This window comes from Octopus sinensis, linkage group LG3, assembly GCF_006345805.1.
Source record: "Octopus sinensis linkage group LG3, ASM634580v1, whole genome shotgun sequence".
NCBI classification, from domain to species: Eukaryota; Metazoa; Mollusca; class Cephalopoda; order Octopoda; family Octopodidae; genus Octopus; species Octopus sinensis.
In genome coordinates this window covers 34,856,996-34,881,240 of record NC_042999.1, presented here as the reverse complement: position 1 = coordinate 34,881,240, position 24,245 = coordinate 34,856,996, and positions in this window count along the sequence as shown.

Sequence of the window (24,245 nt, the reverse complement as noted above, 5' to 3'; positions counted from 1 at the left end):
ACCACCGCTTATTCACCACGGTGACGCTTAATGCCCTTTTCACTAACTCCTTAATTCGGTTACGGTGTGCATCACAAGCCGAAATAGACTTGTTCAGCTTCCAGTAGAAGGAACCCTGTCCATAGGCACTATCTATGTTCAGCCTACTCTTAACCATTTTTGGACTTGAACAAACTGTGGACAGCTAAAGCTAGATTTATCTCTAATACTTATAACTATCCTGTCTACGTAAGACTTGATCTCCCCGTCGCCATTCATCCAGGTTCACAGACACACTCGGGTGCTCAAACCTGTAACGCTCTGCCAGCTGAAAACGCTTAAGCAGATCGATGAGGCGTGAGTTAACACTTCTACCAGTCGAGCCAAAGCTATCCAAGCATGCAATCAGGATAGCATTGTAATCTCTTGGCACAACTAATGTCTTGAATGTCACAAGAAAGTTCTCTAGGCACCGATCGAAATCAGTTTGCTGCCTTCTTGCACAAGGTGCGTAAATACCGATCAATCTGAAGGCCTTGTTGCTGTATGTCACGTCAAGGACGACCAGCATACCTTCAAAGTTAATAAAGACTGTACCTGTCTGCTGAGCAAAGCCTTTCCAGACCAGGACTACTACACCCCTCGACCTCCGGACTGGCCAGGAGACATGATTTTCTCATAGCCATTCAGGACAGTCGAGAAAGTTTGTAGCCTATCCAGCTTGATCTCTATAGCAACAATCACATATATATCATGTGATCTGAGGTCGTCGAGGAAACATGCATGCTTCCACTTCAAGCTCAGACCACGCACAATTAAACAACTATGGTTAAGAGGTGACATTTTAAAGAAAATTAAATATTCTACTTACTTTTTATTGGCGATGTGGGGGCCGAACTCACATCTCGTGAGGGGCCCCTCTTTTTTCTCTTCCCTGAGGTATTTTGGAACGTTTTAAACCTAGAGATGGTTTCTGGATGCCTCCCTTTCAGCTTTTTTAAAAAATATTTCGCCTATCCATTCACATTGTCTAGGATAGTCCTTGTGCTTTGGAAATAATATTATAGTGTGGTGTGACGCTATCATATCATGTGTAATTTTCCTTTGAGGCGATATCGACCAAAATTCGTCTTTCACCTGGTTTCCTGGGATGGTGGGGCGGGTTTTTTCTTAATGTCTGAGTTGCTATATTTTCCGTTTTTGTGGGGTATGCTGGAGGGGATGGTGTCAATGTTTTTTGTTGGGCTCGAACAAGAGTGTACTCTCCCTCGACCGCCTCCATGGGTGAGTTGCATTTTTACTGGTAGATGCCGTTGATGTTGAGGGGATGGGTATTTTGTTGTTACCGGAACTGTTGCGTGCGTGGGTTGGGGCATTTGGAATACTTGTTTAGGCACTTGTGTGGGCATCACAGTTGAGGGAATGGGTGTATTTGCTAGTGTAGGGTCTGTTGTGTGGGGGTTTGGGAACAGTTTTTGGGGTTTGTGAGGGGTAAAATGTGTGTGTATTCACAGAAGTTTGAATCTTTATATACTCTTCTTTTTCCCGCGACGCAGTAAACCCTTATGTGGCCTTTTCGGCCACATTTAAAATAGCTGGGCTTTTGGCCCTCCAATTGAATTTGGAGGGCCACGTCCTCGCCCACGAGCACTCTACCGGGAATCCTTTCTATGTCTTTTTGTGCCGCTTGAATGATGGCCGCAATGCAATGTCTAAACTAATTTTGGGGGCTGAGCGTGTTACTTGTAGGATATAAACTTTATACACCCTGTTAAACAACAGGGTGGCCATCACCTACGCGGCATCAAACTCCGGTGGTATCTCTGTCACCCTGACACGGTATGTGGATCACCAATATAGGTTGGTAGAAGCATCACATCGTTTGTCTTCAAAGGGCTGACAAAGTGCTCGCGAGCCATATCTGTTGTTCTGAATCTGTCTTCTATTTCCTTCCTCTTGTTATATAGCTAATATCTTTCTATATGGGTGCTAGGCATGTTTCAATTGTATTCTGTTCCATATGTTTCAGTTTTTTTTATTCTGGGCAGAACGTTTTGAATATAATTATTCTTTTTTTTTATCTCTTCTGTTGCATTAGTGGGAAGTGATATTTTTACTTCACCCTCCTTCTCCGTTATTCTTTTAAACATTTTCTGGAGTTACACCAATAGGATCTCTAGACATTACATTTGTACGGCGGCGACTGCCGCAAAGCATTTGGTGACTTCTTTTAGAGGCTGGTTAGCCTCCAAACCTTCACACTCTTCGAAAGCGCACTTTTCTCTCATTATCTGCACCAATATTTCGTTCGAGGTAAATTAACAGAAAACATACAAACAAAAGAAAAACAGTTACCTCATTTAATTAAACACATTTTTTTCTCACGTGTTCTCGTATTAGAGAAGAGTAGCCTGGCTGATGGCTGCCATACTGCTAGACATGGAAATACTTTTCCTTTTGATTGGCAGCTCGATAAATTAATTTTAAAAAATAAACACTTTCAAACTTCGGATACTGGTAGAATTCTCATATAGAACATCTTTTACACTTAGCGTTGTTGAGAAAAGTGTCTATTTACGAAGTAATTTCGTGTTAAAGTTGTCGTATTTCAGTAATTTCAACGAATCAATGACCTGTATTCAACTGAACAAAATTACTGCTGTTGTTGGTCAACAGCAACTATCGACGGTGTATGTTTCGTTTGTCACTGTTATTTATGACATAGTTCGAGCGTTTGTACTGGTTTTAGCTTTAGGGTTTTAGGGTTAGGGTTTTAGGGTTAGGGTTTTAGGGTTAGGGTTTTAGGGTTAGGGTTTTAGGGTTAGGGTTTAGGGTTAGGGTTTGAAGTTTAGTGTTAGGGTTTTAGGTTAGGGTTTTAGGGTCAGGGTTAGGGTTTTAGGGTTAGGGTTTTAGGGTTAGGGTTTTAGGGTTAGGGTTTTAGGGTTAGGGTTTTAGGGTTAGGGTTGGGGTTTTAAGGTCAGGGTTAGCGTTACGGAAAAGTGAAAAATGAAGAAATTAGAGGGGGAGGGGGAAAGGGGGAAAATTTCAAAATTCCGATTTCCAATTTTACGGAATCTCCGCATCCGAAAAGCTGAATTTCTGGCAAAAAATATTTAAGAAAGAAAACAATAATTTGCGAGGAAATGTGTGTGTGTTTGGGTGGGTGGGAGGATGGGAGGAAGTCTTTCCGAAAATAGATGGAAAACAGGAAAAAACCTAAAAGCATTAGAAATGCACGAACGATCATGGTGGTGTCGTGAGGTATACGTGATTCAGATGCACTCGTTTATTCATACGAACGTAACTGAGATGAAATATGTCATAAATAACTGACAAACGAAATATACACCGCAGGAAGTTGTTGTTGACAAACAACAGCAGTAATTTTGCTCAGTTCAATAGATGTCATTGATTGATTGAAATTACCGAAATACGACAACTTTAATACAAAATAACTTCGTAAATAGAAACTTTTCTCGACAACGCTCATAGTAAATGATGTTCTATATGACACACTCTACCAGTATCCGAAGTATGAAAAAGTTTAGTTAAAACAAAAATAATTTATCGACCTGATGATCAAAAGGAAAAGATCCGAATTTTATTAATATAATGTATAACATAATTAAAATTTTTATAGGGACTGCAGTATTCCTAAAGTTAAGTTCATTGTATTTTGGGGGAGGGGATAAGTCGATTATACCTATTTCTTTACTACCCACAAGGGGCTAAACACAGGGAAGGACAAACAAGGCCAGACAGACGGATTAAGTCGATTATATTAACCCCAGTGCGTAACCGGTACTTAATTTATCGACCCCGAAAGGATGAAAGGCAAGGTCGACCTCGGCGGAATGTGAACTCAGAACGTAACGGCAGACGAAATACGACTACGCATTTCGCCCGGCATGCTAACGATTCTGCCATCTCGCCGCCTTAATAATAATAATAATAATAATAATAATATAATAATAATAATAATAATAATAATAATGATGATGATGATGATGATGATGATGATGATAATAATTATTAATAATGACAAAAGCAGTATTAATGCCAAATACTAATATTTACTCCCACATTTAAGTGAATACTGTGTTCTATACCATATTATATGTGCACACGCATACACACGCGCGCGCGTCTACACATACCCCCACACACAGAGACTAATTCATTTTTATTATTGATGTTAATTCTTTTGCAATAATATTAATATTACTGTATGTGATAGGTCCGGTTTTCTTATAGATTTTTGTAATGTTGCTGTGAGGAGTTGATTATACGAAGTTTTCTTCATAGATATTTTTTCTCTTGTCCGATGGTACATGCAATATATCGGGTTTGCGGAAATGCTTGAAGTCATTTATTAGTGTAGGCTGAAAGAAGGTACGAAAATATTCTAAACTTTACTTTTTTTGTAACCAGGCGTAGGAGTGGCTGTGTGTAAGTAGCTTGCTTAGGAACCACATGGTTCCAGGTTCAGTCCCACTGCGTGGCACCTTGGGGAAGTGTCTTCTACTATAGCCTCGGGCCGATCAAAGACTTGTGAGTGAATTTGGTAGACGGAAACTGAAAGAAGTCCGTCGTATATATGTATATATATATATATATATATATATATATTATATATATATATATATATATATATATATGTGTGTGTGTGTGTGTATGTATGTGTGTGTGTGTGTGTGTGTGTGTTTGTGTGACAACCGATGCTGGTGTGTTTAGGTCTCCGTAACTCAGCAGTTCAGCAAAAGAGATCGATAGAATAAGTACTAGGCTTACAAAGAATAAGACCTAGGGTCGATTTGCTCGACTGAAGGCGGTGCTCCAGCATGGCCGCAGTCAAATGACTGACTCAAGTAAAAGAGTAAAAGAGTAAAGAGTATGTTCAGTCGGTCGTTCTAGAAGGCCGCCAGTTCTTTGAGTTGTACTGGTAACATATTTAAGATCTGATAAATCTTCATTGTCTTCTTTCTGAAAGGTGTATGCTTTCTAGCACAAACTCTTTGTTAAATGTTCCGTTTTTGCAGTAAATTCTTAAGATGTATCTCTATAGGAGGTAAGTATAGATATGCTTTTCAAAGAATGCGGTAGATAATAATTCTCCATGATGGCGCTAAAGTTTGAGGAGAAAGTTCAGCGATAAATGTGCCAAGTATAGGTTTGGTGATGCAAGCATGAAAATATAACTCAAAACGTGAGCATACACAGGTGTGTTTTCTCTCTCTCCGTTAAAGTTTGTAAAATGGATGGTTTTGTACAATGGTAGAACACCTGCTTTGTTTGTCTACAGGAAATGTAAGCTGGAGTCCAATGGTAGCTTTATATTTTTTCTGCTTCATAGTTACAGATTAGTTATTCAACATTAAAACATGTTAATACGATGTTTAAGAACAAAGTGACAGTTTAGAGACAATTTACCACACACTCAAAATATTATTAAATATGGTTTTGGTAGCTTCAAATTCATTGAATTGTTAAGAAGAATGCTTAGCGGTATTTCGTCGGCCTTTACATTCTGAGTTCAAATTCAGCCAAGGCCGACTTTACCTTTTAACTTTTAGTGGTCGATAATATAAGTACAAGCTGAACACTGGTGTCGATATAATCAACTTACCCACTCCCCGAAGTTGCTGGCATTGTGCCACAATTTTGAAACCAGTATTACTGAATTGTTAAATGATATACAGAACGTTTAAATATATGCATTATTTTCCACTTACCCAATCACAGACATACACTCCTCATCTACAAAGAGAGATAGACACGCATTCATACACATATATTGATAAATAAAATACAACTTCATGCGACACAAATACCAACACATGATAAGCAGCTTGCTTCCCAACCACTTCGTTTCGAGTTCAATCCCACTGCGTGAGACCTTGGCCCAGTGTTTTCTACTACAGCCTCGGGCCGACTAAAGCCTTGTGAGTGGTTTTGGTAAACAGAAACTGAAAGAAGCTCATCGTATTACTCTCTTTTACTCTTTTACTTGTTTCAGTCATTTGACTGCGGCCATGCTGGAGCACCGCCTTTAATCGAGCAACTCGACTCCGGGACTTATTCTTTGTAAGCCCAGTACTTATTCTATCGGTCCCTTTTGCCGAACCGCTAAGTAACGGGGACATAAATACACCAGCATCAGTTGTCAAGCAATGATAGGGGGACAAACACACAAACACACACACACACACATACATATATACGACAGGCTTCTTTCAGTTTCCGTCTACCAAATCCACTCACAAGGCTTTGGTCAGCCCGAGGCTATAGTAGAAGACACTTGCCCAAAGTGCCACGCAGTGGGACTGAACCCGGAACCATGTGGTTGGTAAACAAGCTACTTATCACACAGCCACTCCTAACTTCAGGGTGAATACTTGATAAATGTAAGCACCTGTATATGCCAGCTAGTAGCATAGGTGAGAGGATATATGCATCAAATGAAATAAAATGAAAAACAGGACACAAATGATGTCGCGGTACACATGTTTCGAGCTTTATAAAACAACTTATTCTTACATCAATGCATAATCGACATAACAGATAGTTTAAAAGCCCTCTTCAGCCGCATGCAATTGCTAAACCAAAGACTTGCATCACATTATGAAAGGTTTGAGAAAGAACATTTGGTATTACTTATAATGGTAGGTAAACCGAGTATCACTGGGAAAGTATGTTTGTAAATCTTCATAATCAAATAGGCGTGCGGGTATCATTAGACTCCAAAAAATCCTCCATACTGTTTTCTCACTCAATATAGAGGTGTAGCAATTGCATGCGGCTGAAGAGGGCTTTTAAACTATCTGTTATGTCGATTATGCATTGATGTAAGAATAAGTTGTTTTATAAAGCTCGAAACATGTGTACCGCGGCATCCTTTGTGTCCTGTTTTCCATTTTATTTCATTTGATACATACACACACACACACACACACACACACACACCACACACACACACACACACACACCACACACACACACATATATATATATATATATATATATATATATATATATATATATATGTGTGTGTGTGTATGTGTGTGTGTGTGTGTGTGTTTGTGTGTGTGTGTATAAATCCAAACAACGGAATAAGAACGTAATGGACGACAATAAAAACACATGGACACATAGACGAAAGAAAGACGGACAGGGAAAAAACCAGGACGGAACATTCGTGGCTTTCTTCTATCAGTTAGCTTCCTATCATCATTAGAGTTACGGATTGTTTTACTTGAGATTGTTCACAATTCGTAGGCCCTAAATATCTAAGCTAAGGGCATTAAATTTTAGGAGGAAAGCAAGCGAACATATGCAACAACAGAGACCAAAAAAAAAAAAAACAGAAAAGGGAGAAAATGTTACACGATTATAAATACAAACAAGAACGACAACAGGTGTCTTTCGACTAATAAAGACAAGTTAAATTGAGCTGGCGAGTAAAGTGGAACAAACATAGCTGAAAGTCAGGAGACAGGAAAATAAGGTGTTGTGCACGCCGCGGCCAAGCCGAAAAAGAAAAATATCATGCTTAGCAGTAACACCAATCACGTGGAAAGAACAGAGTAAGGTAGGACACAGAGGGATTGAAGAATTATGGAAGGAAATAGAGAGAGAGAGAGAGAGAGAGGGGGAGGGAGAGAGATAGCAAAGGACAGAGGGAAAGGTACAATGGAGATAACAGAGGAAAGTAGAGAGATTAAAGAAAGAGAATGCCAAGAAATGTGAGAGAGGGGAAACGAGAAAAAGAAAAGAGGAGAGGAAGAAGTCGTACAGAATTTATATACAAACTTACAAGTTGAGCAAATATGCATACATACATACATAAAAAAATACACATATATATATATATTATATTATATATATATATATATATATATATATATATATATATAATAATATATAAATATATGCATATATACATACCTACATATATTTGTGTATATATACATTTTATAGAAGGAAACTGAGAGAAGCTCATCATGTATATATATATATATATATATATGTATGTATGTATGTATGTATGTATGTATGTATGTATGTATGTATGTATGTATGTATGAGTGTGTGTCTTTGCATCTGTGTTCGTACTCCCACCATCGCTTGGCAGCCTATGTTTGTATGTACAGGACATAAAAAAAAACGTTGAACACAATTAGAAACGAAAACATAAAAAAACCCCATAGAAATGAACTTTTTTCGAACAACGAAAAAAACAGAGAAACAAGACATACAACATAAAGAATATTCCCCTTCATCAGTTGCTCCTGTTCCATCGACTCCACGCTACACACACACACACACAGAGGCACACACACACACACATCTGTGTGTGTGTATATCTGTGTGCGTGTCTATATCTGTGTTTGTGCCCCCATCACCGCTTGACAATCGATAGAATAAGTCCTGGACTAAAAAATAGGCACTTGGGTCGAATTGTCTGACTAAAAATGGCCGAAACAAGTAAAAGAATAAGAGAAAAATGTGTGCGTATGTGTGTATATAAAAATTATATATATAACGCATAAACAGCGCCTGAAATATTGCTTTAATATACATGGCCTATTTTATAAATATAGCTTTTTCGGTTGTGTATTTAATTTGATATATATGTATATATTCTTTCAGTATTTTACTTCTTTCAGTCATTTGACTGTAGCCATGCTGGAGCAATGCCTTTGTACCGAGATGACTTATTCTACCGGTCACTTGGATCGAACCGCTACATTACGGGAACGCAAACATACAAACATAGGCTGCCAAGCGATGGTGGGAGTACGAACACAGATGCAAAGATACACACTCATACATACATACATACATACATACATACATACATACATACATATATATATATATATATATATATATATATATAATATAATTCGAGACAAAACCACTATTTTAAAACCAAACAAGGAAAGACTTAATCAAAACATAAAATTTTAATATAAATTAAATAAACCGCCACTACAAATATTTCATGTCTGCTCCGACAATCTTCAGGTGGATTTTCGATCTTCTAATCAGTATCAAATTTTGAAGTGAATAATAATTATTATTCACTTCAAAATTTGATACTGATTAGAAGATCGAAAATCCACCTGAAGATTGTCGGAGCAGACATGAAATATTTGTAGTGGCGGTTTATTTAATTTATATTAAAATTTTATGTTTTGATTAAGTCTTTCCTTGTTTGGTTTTAAAAGAGTGGTTTTGTCTCGAATTATATTATATAATATTTTACTATAAAATTGGATTTAACCCTAAATCTGATTTTTCCCTGTAATTTTGGATTCATTCCCTAATATTTATTATATATATATACTAGCAGCATAGCCCGGCGTTGCCCGGGTATGTAAGAGCCCCTAGTAGGCAACGACTAATCCCAATGTAGTCCTTTCCCTCCAGGGAACGAAGGTGCATGTGGAGGTTGCAATGTCTTGTCTTCACTGGAATACTTCTGTATATACGATGTTCCTAGCTGTCCGTTTGGGCGAAAACATGAAAACATCATTGCGCCTCCCAACGCGTGAACAGCCCACGTAGAGTTGACCGTGGGCGAAGCACTGTTCGCCCAAATGTAACCCAGCGACTTGTAGCGTTTGGCCTTGGGATTTATTGATGGACATTGCGAAGCAGAGTTTAACAGGAAACTGAGAACGCCTGAAGTGGATTGGTAGGTCAGCGCCCGACGGTTGAAGGTGCATCCGTGGAATGAAGACGTCCTCTCCCTTCCCACAACCGGTAAGTATTGTGGCCGTTATTAAATGTGGTGCCAAATGTTTCACAACCAAACGTGTGCCGTTGCACTGCTTAGGTGGAACCAAATTCCTGATGAGCATAATGGGCGCACCGACTTTTAACTTCAGGATGTGTGGTGGCAGGCCTGGCGGTTCAAGTGAATTCAGGAATTCAACAGGATAATCGGCAAGCTGGGCGGGGTCTGCTGTCCTATCTATAGATTTGTAGACGTGGACATCACCAGGAATAGCTTCAAGTAGCTGGATATTGATGGAGTTGACGGTTGTATTTTTGGGTGCGAGAATAGCTCTGCCTGCCAGCCATTTTAGGTCGCGTAAATTGTTTTGTAGGTCGTGGAAGACAGCGTCCCGGAGGCTAGCAGGGGTGTCGACAATGGTGCAAAGTGAGTCCAATTGAACGTAGCCATCCGCATCAGACAGCATCCTATTTTCACCGAGCGATAAGAGGTCCCTGGAGAATGCAGCGGATCCGCTGTCACCAATTAACTGCGCGCGCATGTTAGTTTGGAGGTGCAAGGGCCGCACATGTGCCCAAAGAGCTGACGACTTAAGGCACGCGCGCACGGCATCGGCACGGGTTCCTTTTGGAATAACAGGTAGAGTCTGCCTGAAGTCTCCTGAAAGAAGTAAAGTTAATCCTCTCATGGGGGCCGTAGAGTCTCTGATGTCTTGCAGGGCCCTGTCCAGTGCCTCAAGGGCGCCTTTGTGTGCCATAGTGCACTCGTCCCATACGATGAGTTTGCATCTGCGAAGAATGTCGGCCTGTTCTGAGTTCTTGGCGATGTTGCAGATACGTGACTCGGACTTTGCCAGATCGAGCGGGAGTCTGAAGGCAGAGTGGGCGGTTCTGCCACCAGGAAGCAACGTGGCCGCGATACCAGAGGAAGCTACAGCCAGGGCAATGTCCGTGTTGCGTCTGACCTCTGCCAGAATTAGTTTAGTGACGAAGGTTTTGCCTGTGCCGCCGGGTGCATCAAGGAAGAAAATCCCCCCACGTTGCTGTCTGACAGAGTCTACGATGGTGTTGTAGGCTATGCGCTGGTCTGGAAGCAGCCGTGGTTCATTATCTTGGACGTACTGGTGCAGTTCCTCAATGCAGTAGGAAGTTTCGCGTAACAATTCAGCAGACATAACATTGGCGTGTTCACGTGTGGGTGGTGGAAGGCCGTACTCTGTTAAAGCAGACCCACCCATATCGATGACAGCGTCTTCGAGTTGAATGAGCGCAAAATTGTAAATGAAGTTGGTGAACGTGATCTCGGCGGAAGGGCAGTGTTGCTGAGCCGTACGTAAGAAGTCGTGCGACATGTCATCCCTGTATTTCATCCAGAGACTTAGTGGATGACTAAGCTGACATTTTTGAAGAAGGATTGCGAAAAGATGTCGTAGGGCCGAATGCGTTTGCAGTAAAGCACCCTCTGCCATCGTGGCGTCCCACTGGGAGTCATCCTCTAGAAGGCCAAGTCTCATACATGCTTCCCTGAAGGTGTCGCACAGAACCCCATTGACGGTACGTATATTGGCGAAACCTGTTGGACCAGTGACCTCATGTAGAAGGAGACGGAGGTAGAAGCATTCTTGCTGGTTTGGCGGGATGTTGTAAACTCGACCCAGGCAGGAGTCAAACTTGACGCCTGGGAAGCTTTCGACGTTTTTGCCGGATTTCCGTCGAATCCAGGTGTTTTTAGACCACACGAAGTACGATGGGACCTGTGGGTACAAAAGCGTTCGAGCGAAGTCATCACGTTGGCATAATTTGAAGAAACCAGTCAACGTTGTGTCTTTAGGGCTGGTGGCTATCTGCACAGCACTTTGCTCTGCCTTTGTTGATATATTTGCAGACATATTGTATTGACCTGATGGAGCTGCAGAACTCAACGTTGACGTGGGCTTTGAATATCTTCGACAGGAGAGGACAGTAGGGGACAATGTAGCTGTTGTCCACTTGATGTCGCCCAACCGTAATCGTGCGGCCTCCATTGGCTGGACTCCTTCGTTTGTACAGCGGATACCCATCGCCGCCTGTTTTAGTCTCCAAAGTGAACCGTTTAGGGAATCGCTTTGAGCAGGCTAATCCGTGTTTGTAGCATGGTGTGTTGGCGTAATTTGGTCCACAGGGCCCGTGTACCATGGTAGTGCGGACAATTTCGTAGAGTCCGGGGTCCTCATCGGGGTCAGGAATCTCGGCGGAAATGAATTTGTCAATGTCATTAGTCTCGATTTTATGAGTGAGCCAAAATTAAGATGTGAGCATGTGGCAAGCCCCTCTTTTGCCACTCGACCGAAAACATGTGGCACCTGACATGCCCGAAAATCTGACCCTTAACTATCAAATCCTTCATTTTGCCCAAATTCAGACGGAAAACCCTAGCAACGATGTCGTGTCGATGGGTGTGAGATTGACCCGGGAGGATTTCGCGAGTGATTTCGTCGCAGCTGGGATTGCACGTGTAGGTGATAAAGAGGTCCGGCCGGCCGTAAATGCGCACGTAGGTCAAGGCGTCTTGGGTCCTTTCACGCATATATCGCGGTCCTCCCGTGAAGGTGGAGGGTAGAATGCATGGCTTGCCGATGTTGCGAGGGTCATTTTCTTGTTGCAAACCGTCACGGAGATGAAAGTAGGAGTCGGAGCGAAGTTTGGTCTGATTAAGTTTAATGTATAGCAGCCTTTCCGATTCCATTTTTGCGGCCATGTCGACGGCGAACTGGTTGAATAGCTGATGACAACGGGGCAATAAGTTGAACTCACCCTCCCTGACCATGAACCGGTATGAGTAGAACGCCCTGCAGGAAACCGTCTTTGATACCGCAGTAGTTTGATTGGAGGGCTGCCGTAAAGGAATTCCGAAGTGGTAGCCGTCTTCCCCATAAGGGAAAAGCAATGGATACTGAAGCGCGTCATAAGATCTGTGAGTCTCGCTGATCCTGTGTAGGTTGTTACCACGGGAGGAGATGATTATGTCACGGCTGTTGTGTTGCTCTCCGTGTATAACTGCGGCAATTTCGTTGCACGCAGGTGCGTTGAAACGGCGTTCGTGCTCCCCGTGGGGTCGTTTATCAGCATCAATGACAACGGTGAAGTTTGGAGAAGGAGCACTGTCCAAGGCATATCTGAAGCTGCAGACGTAGCTGTTGATATCATGAAGCATGGTTTGGAGACGGAGAAGAATGTCTTTGCGGGGAACATAGCTTGTACCCGGTATTATTCCAAGGCGTGCATCAACCTGGTGGTTGTAGTCGGCAATGAAGTATATTTGGAGGAAAGAAGACTGCTGAATCTCGTCTGGCAGAAGTGACCCAATAAGATGGTAGACCTGTCCCTGCACTTTGAAAGTAGGCATCCAGCCTTCTCTGGGAGGAATTTTGGCCCCGAGAGAGGTCATTTGGAATGAGCAGTTGTACTTTCGAATTATTTCAAGGAATTGTGACGAATCGGGGGTTAAACCCGCCGCGAGATCCTTCAGTGGTTGAGGTGGTTCCCGTAGGGATGGCAGGTCCACTTTGCCACCAGAGCAGCACAAACCAGGTGGCTCTCCGGGCCATTTCTTGGCTTTGCAAAACTGGCATACAATTGTCATTGACCCTATCTTGATGTCGTCACGCAAGGAGAAGTTAATTGTGGCGTCGTAGTTGAATGCTAGTGACAACCAGAAAGCGGGGGCAGGGGTACGTACACCACGAATGATATCCCGACGTTTGTTGATACTCTCAAGTCGAGTGCACCGTGCCTCAGCAGATTCAGATGCACGTGCGACAGCGGTAGCAGTGGCATCCCTTGAAAGCCTTTCAGCTCTCGCCTCAGCACCCTCTGAAGCCCTAGCAGAAGCAGTGTTAATGGCATGTCTGGATGTCCGAATAGTCCGTTGGTGTGGAGTTTCGGCAGATCGAGCCCTGGCTGTGTTTGCGGCGTTAGCAGCTTGGCGAGCTCTCCTCTGTTGAGGTGTTTCGGCAGTTTTGGCCATGGCTTTGTTTGCGGCGTCAGCATCTTGGCGAGTTCTCCTCTGCTGTGAGGTTTCGACAGATCGTGTCCTGGCAGTGCTAGTGGCGTTAGCCGCATTCCGAATGGCCCTTTGTTCGGGGTTCTCGCGAGCTCTGCGGATGGAAGCACAGTAAGAAGCCCGCATGTTTTGGCTGGACTGTTGCTCTTTCGTCAACCTCGAGCGGAGGGAAGATCTGTACGCTGCGACCCTTGCAAGTCGGGTAGAACGGTCGCTAGTAGTTTCAGATGCCTGAGCAGCGGCATAACGGGAAGCTGTTTGCGAGAGGCGCAAGGCGGTTTCCTCGTGGGTCTCGCGTGCCCTTCTAGCCCTAGCAGCCGATGCCTTGGCCGTCCGAGGGCTGAGGAGGGTCCTTCTCTTCTTGGGTGGCATTTTGGTGGATAGCAATGTGTTTGGCAAAGGTGTAATAAAAAGGAACACGTGGGGTAAGTATTTTGGTGGATAGCAATGTGTTTGGTAAAGGTGTAATAAAAAGGAGCTCGTGGGGTAAGTATCCGAAAATGTATAAAAATGTACAAAAACGGCCAAAAAGCTGGCAGCAATGTGAGTGACAACAACGAAAAAGTCAAAAGTGATCAAACTCAACAAACGAAAGGAAAAGTTTTTTGATGCACACGACAAAAGTGGTTTATAATAAACCAAGAGTTTGCAAGTAGCGTCCGAGGACCGTTAGGGTACGTCAAAAATTGAAGGTAAAACGTTTGGGGAGGTAGTTATAAAGAAAGTTTAAACCCAAAAAGTATTCGAATAACTTGCGGCTGCAGCAGCTATTAGCAGAAGTGGCGGTGTTGGGGGTAAAGTCTCGAATGTAATTTCTTCCTGGTAGGAATTGGTTGGATCGAATTATCGATAGCTAAAAAGGTCAAGTTGCGTCCCCTAGACAGTCTGGTTTGTGTTTAATACACAAATTTGTTTGCTATGTGTGCCACATATGATTAAATGAACCGATCTTTTCCAATAATGTATCCTATTGGAATAAAAAGGGCTATATAGCTCCTTGGAGCAGACATGATGCGCGTTGTGAAAAAAAAAAAGATTCCTGCCAATTTGTGAAAGATATTGTCGAAAATATGTCATCTTGAATTTGAACGCGATTTCCCAAAATGGCATGATTTTATCGATTGTTTCTGATGGTAAGGTATTGCATGGAAAACTAACGTCAGAATTGAGTTTCTTAGGGTAACATTAAGCTTCACCATGAGTTTGGTGAAAATCGATTGCAAGTTGTGAAAACTACCATAGATGATGCGTTGCATAAAAAAAGGTTAGATTCTCGAGTTGCGTCCCCTAGACAGTCTGTGGTTCATGTTTATGATTCTCGACCCCATGTCGAATTTATCAATTTTTTTCAGAACTGGGGGAACTTTTCAAAATTTTCGCTTCGTTAGTTTTGAATTATGACATTGGGCTATGTGTGTGTCAAGTTTCATCAGAATCGGTTGAAAGCCGTGGTCAGGGTGAGGGTACGAGAAAACAGACACACAGAAGCACGCACAGACAAACTGCCGTTTATATATAGACTAGCAGCATAGCCCGGCGTTGCCCGGGTATGTAAGAGCCCCTAGTAGGCAACGACTAATCCCAATGTAGTCCTTTCCCTCCAGGGAACGAAGGTGCATGTGGAGGTTGCAATGTCTTGTCTTCACTGGAATACTTCTGTATATACGATGTTCCTAGCTGTCCGTTTGGGCGAAAACATGAAAACATCATTGCGCCTCCCAACGCGTGAACAGCCCACGTAGAGTTGACCGTGGGCGAAGCACTGTTCGCCCAAATGTAACCCAGCGACTTGTAGCGTTTGGCCTTGGGATTTATTGATGGACATTGCGAAGCAGAGTTTAACAGGAAACTGAGAACGCCTGAAGTGGATTGGTAGGTCAGCGCCCGACGGTTGAAGGTGCATCCGTGGAATGAAGACGTCCTCTCCCTTCCCACAACCGGTAAGTATTGTGGCCGTTATTAAATGTGGTGCCAAATGTTTCACAACCAAACGTGTGCCGTTGCACTGTTTAGGTGGAACCAAATTCCTGATGAGCATAATGGGCGCACCGACTTTTAACTTCAGGATGTGTGGTGGCAGGCCTGGCGGTTCAAGTGAATTCAGGAATTCAACAGGATAATCGGCAAGCTGGGCGGGGTCTGCTGTCCTATCTATAGATTTGTAGACGTGGACATCACCAGGAATAGCTTCAAGTAGCTGGATATTGATGGAGTTGACGGTTGTATTTTTGGGTGCGAGAATAGCTCTGCCTGCCAGCCATTTTAGGTCGCGTAAATTGTTTTGTAGGTCGTGGAAGACAGCGTCCCGGAGGCTAGCAGGAGTGTCGACAATGGTGCAAAGTGAGTCCAATTGAACGTAGCCATCCGCATCAGACAGCATCCTATTTTCACCGAGCGATAAGAGGTCCCTGGAGAATGCAGCGGATCCGCTGTCACCAATTAACTGCGCGCGCATGTTAGTTTGGAGGTGCAAGGGCCGCACATGTGCCCAAAGAGCTGACGACTTAAGGCACGCGCGCACGGCATCGGCACGGGTTCCTTTTGGAATAACAGGTAGAGTCTGCCTGAAGTCTCCTGAAAGAAGTAAAGTTAATCCTCCCATGGGGGCCGTAGAGTCTCTGATGTCTTGCAGGGACCTGTCCAGTGCCTCAAGGGCGCCTTTGTGTGCCATAGTGCACTCGTCCCATACGATGAGTTTGCATCTGCGAAGAATGTCGGCCTGTTCTGAGTTCTTGGCGATGTTGCAGATACGTGACTCGGACTTTGCCAGATCGAGCGGGAGTCTGAAGGCAGAGTGGGCGGTTCTGCCACCCGGAAGCAACGTGGCCGCGATACCAGAGGAAGCTACAGCCAGGGCAATGTCCGTGTTGCGTCTGACCTCTGCCAGAATTAGTTTAGTGACGAAGGTTTTGCCAGTGCCGCCGGGTGCATCAAGGAAGAAAATCCCCCCACGTTGCTGTCTGACAGAGTCTACGATGGTGTTGTAGGCTATGCGCTGGTCTGGAAGCAGCCGTGGTTCATTATCTTGGACGTACTGGTGCAGTTCCTCAATGCAGTAGGAAGTTTCGCGTAACAATTCAGCAGACATTGGCGTGTTCACGTGTGGGTGGTGGAAGGCCGTACTCTGTTAAAGCAGACCCACCCATATCGATGACAGCGTCTTCGAGTTGAATGAGCGCAACATTGTAAGTGAAGTTGGTGAACGTGATCTCGGCGGAAGGGCAGTGTTGCTGAGCCGTACGTAAGAAGTCGTGCGACATGTCATCCCTGTATTTCATCCAGAGACTTAGTGGATGACTAAGCTGACATTTTTGAAGAAGGATTGCGAAAAGATGTCGTAGGGCCGAATGCGTTTGCAGTAAAGCACCCTCTGCCATCGTGGCGTCCCACTGGGAGTCATCCTCTAGAAGGCCAAGTCTCATACATGCTTCCCTGAAGGTGTCGCACAGAACCCCATTGACGGTACGTATATTGGCGAAACCTGTTGGACCAGTGACCTCATGTAGAAGGAGACGGAGGTAGAAGCATTCTTGCTGGTTTGGCGGGATGTTGTAAACTCGACCCAGGCAGGAGTCAAACTTGACGCCTGGGAAGCTTTCGACGTTTTTGCCGGATTTCCGTCGAATCCAGGTGTTTTTAGACCACACGAAGTACGATGGGACCTGTGGGTACAAAAGCGTTCGAGCGAAGTCATCACGTTGGCATAATTTGAAGAAACCAGTCAACGTTGTGTCTTTAGGGCTGGTGGCTATCTGCACAGCACTTTGCTCTGTGAAGTAAATCCGCCGTCCATTTTCCAAGTGTACAGCAAGCTGCACCACAGCCGGGTGTCTCTGATGGAGCGGGAAGCCGTAAATGCGCCAAAACGCTTCGTTGCTGCTGAGGTACCGGCCAGCCAAGTAGTTGGACACTTCGTCGCGACTGGTGGTCCTCTGGATGCTGAACATGGCAGCATCGCTGCCTTTGTTGATATATTTGCAGACATATTGTATTGACCTGATGGAGCTGCAGAACTCAACGTTGACGTGGGCTTTGAATATCTTCGACAGGAGAGGACAGTAGGGGACAATGTAGCTGTTGTCCACTTGATGTCGCCCAACCGTAATCGTGCGGCCTCCATTGGCTGGACTCCTTCGTTTGTACAGCGGATACCCATCGCCGCCTGTTTGAGTCTCCAAAGTGAACCGTTTAGGGAATCGCTTTGAGCAGGCTAATCCGTTTTTGTAGCATGGTGTGTTGGCGTAATTTGGTCCACAGGGCCCGTGTACCATGGTAGTGCGGACAATTTCGTAGAGTCCGGGGTCCTCATCGGGGTCAGGAATCTCGGCGGAAATGAATTTGTCAATGTCATTAGTCTCGATTTTATGAGTGAGCCAAAATTAAGATGTGAGCATGTGGCAAGCCCCTCTTTTGCCACTCGACCGAAAACATGTGGCACCTGACATGCCCGAAAATCTGACCCTTAACTATCAAATCCTTCATTTTGCCCAAATTCAGACGGAAAACCCTAGCAACGATGTCGTGTCGATGGGTGTGAGATTGACCCGGGAGGATTTCGCGAGTGATTTCGTCGCAGCTGGGATTGCACGTGTAGGTGATAAAGAGGTCCGGCCGGCCGTAAATGCGCACGTAGGTCAAGGCGTCTTGGGTCCTTTCACGCATATATCGCGGTCCTCCCGTGAAGGTGGAGGGTAGAATGCATGGCTTGCCGATGTTGCGAGGGTCATTTTCTTGTTGCAAACCGTCACAGAGATGAATGTAGGAGTCGGAGCGAAGTTTGGTCTGATTAAGTTTAATGTATAGCAGCCTTTCCGATTCCATTTTTGCGGCCATGTCGACGGCGAACTGGTTGAATAGCTGACGACAACGGGGCAATAAGTTGAACTCACCCTCCCTGACCATGAACCGGTATGAGTAGAACGCCCTGCAGGAAACCGTCTTTGATGCCGCAGTAGTTTGATTGGAGGGCTGCCGTAAAGGAATTCCGAAGTGGTAGCCGTCTTCCCCATAAGGGAAAAGCAATGGATACTGAAGCGCGTCATAAGATCTGTGAGTCTCGCTGATCCTGTGTAGGTTGTTACCACGGGAGGAGATGATTATGTCACGGCTGTTGTGTTGCTCTCCGTGTATAACTGCGGCAATTTCGTTGCACGCAGGTGCGTTGAAACGGCGTTCGTGCTCCCCGTGGGGTCGTTTATCAGCATCAATGACAACGGTGAAGTTTGGAGAAGGAGCACTGTCCAAGGCATATCTGAAGCTGCAGACGTAGCTGTTGATATCATGAAGCATGGTTTGGAGACGGAGAAGAATGTCTTTGCGGGGAACATAGCTTGTACCCGGTATTATTCCAAGGCGTGCATCAACCTGGTGGTTGTAGTCGGCAATGAAGTATATTTGGAGGAAAGAAGACTGCTGAATCTCGTCTGGCAGAAGTGACCCAATAAGATGGTAGACCTGTCCCTGCACTTTGAAAGTAGGCATCCAGCCTTCTCTGGGAGGAATTTTGGTCCCGAAAGAGGTCATTTGGAATGAGCAGTTGTACTTTCGAATTATTTCAAGGAATTGTGACGAATCGGGGGTAAACCCGCCGCGAGATCCTTCAGTGGTTGAGGTGGTTCCCGTAGGGGTGGCAGGTCCACTTTGCCACCAGAGCAGCACAAACCAGGTGGCTCTCCGGGCCATTTCTTGGCTTTGCAAAACTGGCATACAATTGTCATTGACCCTATCTTGATGTCGTCACGCAAGGAGAAGTTAATTGTGGCGTCGTAGTTGAATGCTAGTGACAACCAGAAAGCGGGGGCAGGGGTACGTACACCACGAATGATATCCCGACGTTTGTTGATACTCTCAAGTCGAGTGCACCGTGCCTCAGCAGATTCAGATGCACGTGCGACAGCGGTAGCAGTGGCATCCCTTGAAAGCCTTTCAGCTCTCGCCTCAGCACCCTCTGAAGCCCTAGCAGAAGCAGTGTTAATGGCATGTCTGGATGTCCGAATAGTCCGTTGGTGTGGAGTTTCGGCAGATCGAGCCCTGGCTGTGTTTGCGGCGTTAGCAGCTTGGCGAGCTCTCCTCTGTTGAGGTGTTTCGGCAGCTTTCGCCATGGCTTTGTTTGCGGCGTCAGCATCTTGGCGAGTTCTCCTCTGCTGTGAGGTTTCGACAGATCGTGTCCTGGCAGTGCTAGTGGCGTTAGAACGGTAGAACAGTCGCTAGTAGTTTCAGATGCCTGAGCAGCGGCATAACGGGAAGCTGTTTGCGAGAGGCGCAAGGCGGTTTCCTCGTGGGTCTCGCGTGCCCTTCTAGCCCTAGCAGCCGATGCCTTGGCCGTCCGAGGGCTGAGGAGGGTCCTTCTCTTCTTGGGTGGCATTTTGGTGGATAGCAATGTGTTTGGCAAAGGTGTAATAAAAAGGAACACGTGGGGTAAGTATTTTGGTGGATAGCAATGTGTTTGGTAAAGGTGTAATAAAAAGGTGCTCGTGGGGTAAGTATCCGAAAATGTATAAAAATGTACAAAAACGGCCAAAAAGCTGGCAGCAATGTGAGTGACAACAACGAAAAAGTCAAAAGTGATCAAACTGAACAAACGAAAGGAAAAGTTTTTTGATGCACACGACAAAAGTGGTTTATAATAAACCAAGAGTTTGCAAGTAGCGTCCGAGGACCGTTAGGGTACGTCAAAAATTGAAGGTAAAACGTTTGGGGTGGTAGTTATAAAGAAAGTTTAAACCCAAAAAGTATTCGAATAACTTGCGGCTGCAGCAGCTATTAGCAGAAGTGGCGGTGTTGGGGGTAAAGTCTCGAATGTAATTTCTTCCTGGTAGGAATTGGTTGGATCGAATTATCGATAGCTAAAAAGGTCAAGTTGCGTCCCCTAGACAGTCTGGTTTGTGTTTAATACACAAATTGTTTGCTATGTGTGCCACATATGATTAAATTAACCGATTTTTTCCAATAATGTATCCTATTGGAATAAAAAGGGCTATATAGCTCCTTGGAGCAGACATGATGCTCGTTGTGAAAAAAAAAAGATTCCTGCCAATTTGTGAAAGATATTGTCGAAAATATGTCATCTTGAATTTGAACGCGATTTCCCAAAATGGCATGATTTTATCGATTGTTTCTGATGGTAAGGTATTGCATGGAAAACTAACGTCAGAATTGAGTTTCTTAGGGTAACATTAAGCTTCACCATGAGTTTGGTGAAAATCGATTGCAAGTTGTGAAAACTACCATAGATAATGCGTTGCATAAAAAAAGCTTAGATTCTCGAGTTGCGTCCCCTAGACAGTCTGTGGTTCATGTTTATGATTCTCGACCCCATGTCGAATTTATCAATTTTTTTCAGAACTGGGGGAACTTTTCAAAATTTTCGCTTCGTTAGTTTTGAATTATGACATTGGGCTATGTGTGTGTCAAGTTTCATCAGAATCGGTTGAAAGCCGTGGTCAGGGTGAGGGTACGAGAAAACAGACACACAGAAGCACGCACAGACAAACTGCCGTTTATATATAGATATATATATATATATATATATAAATATATATATATATATATATGTAAGGATGAGACACGTGTTATTTGGTTTCTAATTTATATGTTAATGTTTTGGCGTATCCGCTGATGAGAACTTCGCCTTGCAAATTATTGTATTTGCTAATTAAAGTTCGAAATCTGATGTCCGGCTGTAAAACATGGTAAATGTTTTTACGTTTCATTCCCTTCGAAATTGCGCTTAACTGTGGCTTGGACTTTTTAACTGTTCTTTCCAGTATGTTAGGCAACCTTTTAAGGCTTACCTCTTTGTACTTAAATGTACACTAAATTTATACATACATATATATATATATATTATATATATATATATATATATATAATATATATATATATATATAATGCTTAAGAAATATATTAACTGCAGGAAGATACACGAAATTATATCACCACATCACAACCTTCAGGTTTTACTATTTAGTTCGAATGTTATAGATTTTATCTCCTTCAAAGTTTTGCATAAAATTTTTTGGTCACATTGTATGTTTATATGTAGCTGGAAGAAGACTGCTGACATTTAATGGACTGCGTATATCTTCCATGCTATGTGTTTGTTGTTGTTGTTGTTGTTGCCGATGTTGTTGTTGCTGTTGTTACTGAGATAAAATACGAAAAGATTGATGGCGGCTGTATTTCTTGTTGATGTGGTTGTTCTTGTTGATGCTCAGATAAAATACAAAGAGACTGATAACGACAATGGCAACAACCACATCAAACACTAAAACCTAGAAGGTTATTGTTGTCATTGATGTTCAGCGTAAACCTCTATTGGCTGACATATGCACTTCACTTCTGGGCAGAAAGAAAGGTGAAAGTATTTAGCGATGAGTGTGGCTGGTGAGAAAATGCAAAGTTATCAATTTCGTTGTATCAAGTAGCTTGAGTAAGATCAGGGCAGAGTAAACTGAAAGGGAAAAAGAAGTAATGTAGTTTCTGTGGAATAGTGGTCATCGTTTGGAAGCACCGTATGGTTGCTTTTCTTAATGATTATATATGCAGTAGCAATGCCGCTCCAAATAAGTATTCCAAAATGATGTAGTTTAACTCGTAGAAAGTCAGTAAGTCATGTAAGCAGAAATATATATTGGCTCTAAATAGGAGCGTTGACATTTTGGATATCGTTTTAGCTACTATACACACTGTATAGTAGGATGTCACCGTGGGAGGTTGTCACAGATAGAGAAGTTCAGCACCGTATATACCGAACTGATATACTTCCTTGCACAATACACTTGAAATATCAGATAGAGAAGTTCAGATAGGGAAGGTTGGTTGCGGAGTAAGTCTGTTTCTCTGATAGAAATTGTGTTTTGCTAAAGGTTCAAAGCTGCTTGGTTGTCATATCCTCATCAGTGGGTATTTTCAAAGTGTTTTTTCGTGGGACAAGAACATTTGCAAGAAGTATTTATATTGATATTCGGGCGACCATGAGGATGAGATTATTGGCATAGTGTAGGAGTGTGCAAGTTTAGAAGTAGCAGTAAAGACATTAAACTTTAGGATACAATAGGTTTCGCTGAACAAAACAATCCACCAATCTTTACTATAACTCAAGGTGGTTAACGAATGATATGTTTATACTAATTTAAATTTTGAGATGTTAGACAGAGATGCAAATTCCAGTTCGTATTGTTTTATGTTTTATTATATATTCTTTTATTACATATATTATATATTATACATGTAAACATTGTATGTTTACGATATACAATGTGTATTTTATTATTAATCTACTATAAGGCGGCGAGCTGGAAGAAACGTTTGCTTACTGGACTTAGCGGCATTTCGTCCATGTTTTCGTTCTGACTTCAAATTACATCGAGGTTGATTTTTTCCTTGGGCTGTTTCGGGGCCGATAAAGTAAGTAACAGTCAAGTACTGGGGTCGAGGTAATCGACTCCCCACCACTTAAAAAAATATGGGCGCGGCAACAAAATTTGAAACCAATATTGATCTTATTTCCAAATATAATTTCTTAACAGAATGAGTCAGGGATTTTTTACTGAGACATATTTCTTTACTACCCACAAGGGACTAAACATAGAGGGGACAAACAAGGACAGACATAGGTATTAAGTTGATTACATTGACCCCAGTGCGTAGCTGGTACTTAATTTATCGACCCCGAAAGGATGAAAGGCAAAGTCGACCTCAGCGGAATTTGAACTCACAACGTTGCGCCAGACGAAATACCGCTAAGCATTTCGCCCGGCACGCTAACGTTTCTGCCAGCTCTGACAGAAAGCCACATATTGTCTCAATGTAAGGTTGTCAATATTAGTGAAATAATCCATATATTTTAGCTTCTTAACAGAACAACATGGTGTCCCTGATTTATAAACCAAGACGCTGCGTTCTTAAATGTCATATGTAGTACCATGTGCTGTTATTGCTGTTTTCGTTGTCCTCATTTAACACGAGGTATACTTAGAGCCAGAAAACCTTTGATCAAAATCATTTTAGACATAAGCAATAGCGTGCCCCAGATCATATCCTGGAGCGTGGGATGTGAAAATTGAAATGATAGGTGGACATAGTGATGTGTTGAATAAAAATAAAAAAAGTTTTTAATTTTAAAACTTGTCTAACACTATGGCTGTAATCTAATTTGTCTTAATAAATGGAGGACAAAGTTTCATTAAAATTCAGAGGAGATTCTAGTATTGAAAATTTCAAAACCAGTTTATTTTTGTGTTAGCACTGTAGAACGTGGTCTGAAGTATGTTTGCTTGATATTTCATGTATATTGTGCAAAGAAGTATATTAATTCGGTATAAGGGCTTGTGTAGACGTTGCCGGGAGCCCCGGGAAGAGTTCTCTCTTCTTCGTAAAGGACCGCGTGCGTGGAATCGGCTCGTCCGGAGATACGGATATGATGCCTGTAGTGCGCCGCGTCTCGGGGAGCGTCCGGTGCGCTCTCGGCGGCCCTGGAAAA